Here is a 6,224-nt window from a genome sequence, read left to right on the forward strand (position 1 = left end):
TTGACCAGTTTTCTTTCCCAACAAACCCAGGTGTGTCTTTCATCCAGGCAAGCCCTCCACCCGGCCTTGCGTCCAGTTGGCCTCTTGTCGGATCCCCTTTAGAAGTCAACCAGTTGTCCGGCCGTCCAGCCCAGGTGGGCTCACAACATCTGCTTCCACGTTGCAGAAGAGGCCTTGGTCCGTGGTGAGCCTTCGATGGTGCCTCCCTTTTTGCTCTCCTCTGAGATGACCTCCTCAGCCGTCCTTCCCAGCTCTCTGCCTACTGAGACTTGCTAAGATGTTCAGGTGAGACAGAAGCTGATTCACCAGTGCCCTGTCTCTTCTCCTAGGCTATCCTCATGTTCATGTATGAACCTGCTTCTGAACTCTGCAGCCCAGAGAAGACTCGGCAAAGCTGGGGGGCCACTGTGCCTGCAAGCTCCCCTGCTGGGGGGCCACCCCTCAGCCACCCTAAGGAGTTCCACACAGGGCATGGTCCAGTCTTTGTGTCAGCCAGCCTTCACCAGTACCCCTCATCCCTCCCACCATGCGGATCATCAGAATCAAAGCCCAGGGTCGGGCTGGAATCCTGTACTTCCCTTTTCCCCAAAAATATCTACCTTGAAAGAATTTTTGCAAATCAAATCATAAGCGCATTAGAGTTAATTATATACTATTAAATTCACTGCTGTGGCAAAGCCTTGGAAAATGAAGAATCTTTTTCTAATTAAAATAAACAAATTTCAGTTCACCTCTTTGCTTTCCTTCTCTGTAACACCCTCTGAGTGAAAATTAGACACAATCCTATACCCAAATATGTTGCAAAACAAAGGTAAGACATCTAAGAAACATCTCATGAACCAGAACTCTTGACCCTTTTTAAGCATCTTCAAGAATAGATTTCAGCCTGTACTTTTCTTCCAGAAGATTTCAAGGGTTTGGGGAGCTGGAGGAAGTGGAGGTTTGGAGGGCGGGGGGTTGGACACAAAACAGCTAACCATACACTCTCCATCCTGGGATTGGAAACATGGCCATAGTCAGAATCTCTGAAGCAAGAATGAACCAGAGTCTTCCCTGAGTCCAGGGGAGACAAGCGTGATAATAAAGCCTGCATATTCAATTCTGCAACTGCACTTGGGCTTCGTTTATGTAATTTGCATAGGAATTTCAGGAATGTGAGGGTGTGAACTATTAGCAACTCCCTATATAATTATTAAGGGACTTTTTTTTTTTTTTGCAGAGTCAAAAATTGTTACGGAGCTTAAATTCAGGCTCAGAGGAATATTTCATTAGGTTTTCTTTAAGTTTCAGACCAGTGGAAATCAACTAATAATGGAGCTCACTTTGGTAAAAAGTTATAAGGCTGAGGTTTCTGATTAGAACTCCAAATGCCTTAAATAGCTCCCGTAATTAATTATTAAGAGAAGTAGCTTTCTTTTCCATGGAGAAGACTAGAGCTGTGAGAAAGGGGGAAATAGAAGATGTCAGTACAGGAACTTTGGGGGCAGCGAGAGCTTTAAATGGGATTCACGTGGGTCAGCATTTCAGGACTGGAGATCCTCCTTGTGAGGAAGTGCCTCCAGGAGACATTTTCACCCTCAAAATGTCATGAGAAAGAAAGTGCCGTTCTTCCTTTCAGCTGAAACCGTTCAGTGCTGGGGGCCAGGAGGGAAATCAGACCCTCGTTCGTGTGTTTCCTGGCTGTGGTTCCCAGACACCGGTCTGCCTCACGGAAAACACGTGCCAGACACAGGACGACTGGTCTCGCAGCCGCACGGGAGGGTCTAGACGGTGCCCGGGGGCAGCACCCAGGCTGTGAAGGGGTGAAGAACCCACGCAGCCAGCTAGATTCATTTCCTATTTTTTGATTCTTGGAGGCCAACTTTCATTTCCCCAAAGTACATGCCGCGTTGGCATGAAGCTCCCAGCCCGGCCACCCCTGGCAGGAGCTGTGCACAGAACCTCGAGATGTGGTACAGACTTAGAGAATGGACTTAGGGTTTGCCAAGAGGGAAGGAACAGGGGGAAGGGATAGTTCAGGAGTTTGGGATGGACATGTACACACTGCTGTATTCAAGATGGATGACCAACAAGGACCTGCTGGGCAGCACAGGGAACTCTGCTCAGTGTTATGTGGCAGCCTGGAAGGGAGGGGGGTTTAGGGAAGACTGGATAGATGTGTATGTACGGTTGAGTCGCTTTTTGTCTGCCTGAAACTATGACAACCTTGTTAATTGGCCATGCCTGCTCAGTCGCTGCAGTCCTGTCTGACTCTCTGCGACCCTATGGACTGTAGCCCATGAGGCTGCTCAGTGCATTGAATTCCCCAGGCCAGAATACCAAAGTGGGTTGCCATGCCCTCCTGCAGACTTTACTTGGTTCTACTCTAATATAAAATAAAAAGTTAAAAAAAAAAAACAAAAACAAACCCTTGAGATTTGGGACTAAAGGCTTTAGAAGCACAAAATTCCACCAGCTCCTGGACCTGAGACCCGGAGGCATTGTCTCCTCGTGGCCATACTTCCGGGAACCTGGCTGGACAGTGGATTCCGGGTGGACAGAGCTAGGACAGCAGGTGTCCTGCGCCTGGTGTGTGCATCTGTGTCGCTCTGCACATCTGTGAGGCACGTGCGCTCTGGGCTTTGTTAGCAAGAACAAAAATCATGATGGCCTTCCGACACCCTCGGGCTTAACGTGTAGCTCTTTTCTTTTTTTCCTGCTTGGCTGCAAATGTACAGAGGAAGTGAATCTCCACTGCTGATGACCTCATTTCCACTGTTTCTCAATGAGGTGCTGGCCTGCCAGAAGGGCGCTTACTCAGCCGGTCACTGGGCCGAGGGGCGTGGAAGGAGCTGCAGGCAGGGAGGGTGGCCACATCGCCCTGGGCTCCACTGACCCCAGCCCCGCAGGCCTCTGCCCTCAGGAGAGTGGTTGGTTGGGGGCCCTTCCTGAGATGAAGCGATGAGAAGTAGCTACTCCCAAACATGAAGAGCGCGGGTGGACGGGATCCGCTGGACGGGGCGGGGGCTCTGGTTCTGTGCACAGATACCGGTGCCGTGACATTGACAGAGGTTTCCTGTGTTTATGCCATGGAAATGAATCACCCAACAGAATCAGCAAAACATCTATTATTGATGACGTTGGCCAAACCGGAGCTAAACTGACTCTTTATCCAGATCCAGTGACCATGAAAAATGACTTTTATTAAATCAATAGATCAATTCAAAGCCAATAAGTCAAGGCGTCCAGAGGTCGATCAAAACAGTGTTTTAGCACAGGGAGCACAGAGGTCAGGTCTGCACAAGGCTGAACATTTCCAACACACCAGGACCACCTACGAGCGAGCGGAAAGTTAAAAACGATATGCTTTTAAATGAACTGTACTTCAGTAAAAATTTTTTAAACATCAATTATATCTCAATAAAATATCATTTCTTCAATTTTGAAGAAAAATAGAGACAGGCACTGATTTGCAGTTACAGACATTGTATACGTGATGCAAAGAGGTGATACACACCGAGAGCTCTGTAGAGAGCAGCTCTCGCTGATGGTAAAGCGCTTCTCCCCAGCAAAGCCCCGTGCCAGGCATTTTCCGTCTCATCCAGTCCTGTGGCTTGTGTCCAATCTGCAGTTGGTAGTAGCCCCATTTCACACGTGAGAAAGTCAGGGCTCCAGGCAGGGTTGGAGGGTGGCGAAGAGCAGAATGTGGACACATGGAGACCAGATTCCTGACCACTGGAGGGGGGGTCTGTGTGCAGCGGTTCCCTGCAGCGGCCGCGGGGCGGGGGGAGGAAGTCTGCACCTCAGGACGCTCCGGGGCCCTCCTCACCCCCTACCCCCCCACACCCCCTCACCTCCCCACCCCCCCACCTCCCTACCTGCCCCCAGCCCCCCACCTCCCCACCCCCCCACCCCCCCACCTCCCTACCTGCCCCCAGCCCCCCAACCAGCCTGCTCACCACAGGCCTCTTGAGACCTCTGGTCCCAGCCGACTGGACCCGGCCTCCCCAAAGCTGGTGTCTGATCCTCTCCACACACACGCTCACATTATCTCACATACACACACGTACACGGACAGGCACACAGACAGACACACACACAAACACATAGGCTGACACACACACTGTCTCATACACATATGTATGTGAACAGACACACACTGCCTCATACACAAGCATAGGCCTGCACACACACTGTGTCTTACACACACACTCACACTGTCTCACACACATACTCACACATACATGGACAGACACATATACTGCTTTACACACATACACATGCATAGGCCAATATGCACACTCTCACTCTGTCTTACACACTCACACTGCCTCACACAGAGACACACATACACACACACTCCATCTCACACACATACACACACAGTCACACACACACACAGAGGCCAACACACACCCTGTTTTACACACACACACACACACACACACACACTGAGACTGTTTCACACACACATACATACATGGACTGGCACACAGGCACACACATCCACTCACACTGCCTTACACACATACACACTCACAAATGTAGGCACACACACGAGCACATGCACACCATCAACACGCACTGTCACACCCTAGCCACGCACCCACAGGGGTTCGCTGTCACAGCAGCCAGGACCCCAGGCCGTCCAGTGAGACCCGGGTGCTTTCCTCCTTACATCCCTCCCCCATCCCTGCCCCATCGTGGGCTCCCGGAGGATTGAGAAACACCATGACTCTCTCATGTGAACGCTCGGAAAGGAAAGCACCAACGGGGGCGATGTTGAAATAAGAAAGGGGAGCGGGTTCTGAAGATGGCCCTGGGTAAATCAGAGAGAGACCGATGCGTGCTGAGGGCCGGGGGAGCTGGGTGAGCGCGATCAAGAAAGAAACGGAAATGCTATGACAATTTCTTTCAAAGCTGACATCTGAGAAGAGCAGGGTTTTGAAGCGGGGGTTGGGCTTTCTGAGGACAATCTCTGCTCGGGAACTTAAAAAACTTCTCTGAGAGCATTAGGGAGCTCACAGGCCAGGCAGCGGTGTAGACGCTGTGTCTTACGCTCTTCAGCAAGGCCTCTCGTGAGGGGCTTTATGGATTTCTGTTTGCACAGTGGATTCAAATCCACTTAGGTAAACCTCAGGTTGGCGGATGAGACCTTGGATGAGACAGTGAGACAGAAGCCACACGGTGGAGGATAAGCTTCAACGAAGATGCAAACAACACGGGTTCCTGTTGTAGGGAAGGGGCGGGTTGGAGGGGGTGCTTGAAACTGTTACCCATACAAAGACAAACTGAAGAAACAAACATTGCTCCTTATTAGACACTCACATGTCAATCAATACTTCACCAAGCAACATAGAGGGGAAAATTTGCCCAAATAACGCTTTCAGATCAGATCAGATCAGTCGCTCAGTCGTGTCTGACTCTTTGCAACCCCATGAATCGCAGCACGCCAGGCCTCCCTGTCCATCACCAACTCCCGGAGTTCACTCAGACTCACGTCCATCGAGTCAGTGATGCCATCCAGCCATCTCATCCTCTGTCGTCCCCTTCTCCTCTTGCCCCCAATCCCTCCCAGCTTCAGAGTCTTTTCCAATGAGTCAACTCTTCGCATGAGGTGACCAAAGTACTGGAGTTTCAGCTTTAGCATTATTCCTTCCAAAGAAATCCCAGGGCTGATCTCCTTCAGAATGGACTGGTTGGATCTCCTTGCAGTCCAAGGGACTCTCAAGAGTCTTCTCCAACACCACAGTTCAAAAGCATCAATTCTTCGGTGCTCAGCCTTTTTCACAGTCCAACTCTCACATCCATACATGACCACAGGAAAAACCATAGCCTTCACTAGACGGACCTTTGTTGGCAAAGTAATGTCTCTGCTTTTGAATATGCTGTCTAGGTTGGTCATAACTTTCCTTCCAAGGAGTAAGCATCTTTTAATTTCATGGCTGCAGTCACCATCTGCAGTGATCCTGGAGCCCAGAAAAATAAAATCTGACACTGTTTCCACTGTTTCCCCATCTATTTCCATGAAGTGATGGGACCGGATGCCATGATCTTCGTTTTCTGAATGTTGAGCTTTAAGCCAATTTTTTCACTCTCCACTTTCACTTTCATCAAGAGGCTTTTGAGTTCCTCTTCACTTTCTGCCATAAGGGTGGTGTCATCTGCATATCTGAGGTTACTGATATTTCTCCCGGCCAAACCCATATATATATAAATAAAACATGATGTCCTTAAAAAGACCC

General features: G+C 49.8%; 1 long non-coding RNA gene across 1 annotated transcript; it reads right to left on the minus strand.

The window, feature by feature from the left end:
• Positions 1–3,161: 3,161 nt before the first annotated feature.
• Positions 3,162–3,843, minus strand: LOC133254463 (uncharacterized). The gene is made up of 2 exons (XR_009738677.1): positions 3,497–3,843; positions 3,162–3,313 (listed from the first exon to the last, which is right to left on the minus strand). It is a non-coding gene; the product is annotated as an uncharacterized LOC133254463 (long non-coding RNA).
• Between the last annotated feature and the right edge of the window lie 2,381 nt (positions 3,844–6,224).

This window comes from Bos javanicus, chromosome 9 (assembly GCF_032452875.1).
Source record: "Bos javanicus breed banteng chromosome 9, ARS-OSU_banteng_1.0, whole genome shotgun sequence".
NCBI classification, from domain to species: Eukaryota; Metazoa; Chordata; class Mammalia; order Artiodactyla; family Bovidae; genus Bos; species Bos javanicus.